This window comes from Pteropus medius, unplaced genomic scaffold (assembly GCF_902729225.1).
Source record: "Pteropus medius unplaced genomic scaffold, Ma_sr-lr_union100, whole genome shotgun sequence".
Lineage (NCBI taxonomy): Eukaryota > Metazoa > Chordata > Mammalia > Chiroptera > Pteropodidae > Pteropus > Pteropus medius.
This window is the reverse complement of record NW_024347791.1, coordinates 8,031,845-8,033,291: the sequence shown is the minus strand read 5'-3', so window position 1 is coordinate 8,033,291 and position 1,447 is coordinate 8,031,845. Positions and strand designations below refer to the sequence as shown.

The 1,447-nt window shown below is 37.9% G+C and overlaps 1 pseudogene; it reads right to left on the bottom strand.

Annotated features, from left to right (window-relative positions):
- Positions 1-941: 941 nt before the first annotated feature.
- LOC120615169 (uncharacterized) lies at positions 942-1,060 on the bottom strand (annotated as a pseudogene).
- Between the last annotated feature and the right edge of the window lie 387 nt (positions 1,061-1,447).

The following is a 1,447-nucleotide window of genomic DNA, read 5'->3' as shown; positions in this document are numbered from 1 at the left end:
CAATCATAGAGGAGGCTTTTGAGAGGTTTGCAAAAGACCAGGCAATGAAAGGAATGAGTAATGAAACAAAGGTTCCCTCTGGAGTTGGAGAGTGTGTGGGAAGATGTAGCTGGAAGGAGGGAGAAGAGAATGGGGCAGTTGGAAAAACTAGCCTTTTTATTCATCCACTCAGTAATTTTATAGCTATTTATTGAGGATCTTTGTAGACAAGATACTTTCCTAAGTCTAATGGGTATGGCAAAGTGAATCCAAGAGACCTTGCCTTTCCCATCTTTGCTCAACATATTTCTACTTATCTTTTGTGGTGACTTTCCTGACTCCTGGGTGGACATATTGCTTTCTTCTCTGAGCTTCAATAGCCCTTTATGCAGACTTCTCCTCTGCCACTCACCACATTTATTATATTCTGATTTTCTGTGTACCCATCCATCTGCCCCACAGGCAATGAGCTGCAGCCAGGGGTCATGTTATAGTCATCTTTGACTCCCATGCATGTGGAAGTTGCTTAATAAAGGTTGATTAAGTGGATTTGATAATCAATAATTAATTTGGAAAGGTACATTTGTCTTTACATATTTATAAATATGATAATAATGGTGATGATGATGGTGATGATGATGATGATGATAATGATGATGATTTAATTTCTCAGTGTGTCCCAGGAACTGAGACTGTGGCAGTTGCAAGATTCTTGGAAAAACAACAGGCCATCAAGGTCTTCTGGGCATTTGGGGATGATGGGTCATATGAAACTTGAATTAAATTAAAATTGAAATTGAAAGTGAAAGTGATACGTTGAGATCCAGGGATTTTTCTTTTGTTTTCTTTTCTTTTTTCTTTTCTTTTCTTTTTTTTTTTTTCTTAGGTGAGGCAACCCTTGGTTGACCTCACAGATTGCAAGGACCTTGTCAGCTTATGATCCCTTATTTTTAAATTTTTTATGTCTACAGCACCTGGTCTTCCTAGGTGGTATCCCATGTAAGTACTAACCAGGCCCAACTCTGCTTAGCTGCTGAGATCAGATGGGATCGGGCTTGTTTAGGGTAGCATGGCCGTAGACCAGGGATTTTCAATATCATTCTTCAGACAGTTAACAATGTCAGAATTATCCCATGGAGAATTGGTGAGTAGGCCAAAATTAGTAGTCATTATTTAGACATAGTTGATACAGTTTTTTTTTTTAATCAGTGTAGTTCTTCTCTAACTCATTTTCTCTCCTATTGTCCACAAACCATGCCCTCAACATATGCCATATCCCTCAACATATGCCATTGTTGTTGAAGTACTCAACAACAATGGCAATGATAATAATAACAACTTGTATTTATTGAGTCCTTCCATATTTCAATTTCTAGTCTAAGTGTGTTGCAAGTTTCATTTCATTTATTCCTGAGGCAATTCCATGAGGCCGATACTATTATACTCATTCCGAAATAAAGAACTGAGA